Source organism: Eimeria mitis, genomic scaffold (genome assembly GCF_000499745.2).
Source record: "Eimeria mitis Houghton genomic scaffold, Emh_scaff1867, whole genome shotgun sequence".
Taxonomy (NCBI): Eukaryota; Apicomplexa; class Conoidasida; order Eucoccidiorida; family Eimeriidae; genus Eimeria; species Eimeria mitis.
The window spans coordinates 10,460-10,676 of NW_013570189.1; positions in this window are offsets into that span (position 1 = coordinate 10,460).

The following is a 217-nucleotide window of genomic DNA, read 5'->3' on the forward strand; positions in this document are numbered from 1 at the left end:
GTGTATTTGTTTGTGTTTGAGTTTGGTTAATAGACGCAGAGCGAAGTCAGGGGCCCCCATGGTGCTGGGTTTATAACGATGAAGGGCCCCCAGCCAGGAGAGGGGGGCCCCCATGAATACAGCAGCAGGAAGAAGATATAAAGAAACACCAAAAAAGAGAGAGGTAAACGCAAAGCCAACTAAACTATACACACACACACACACATATATATATATA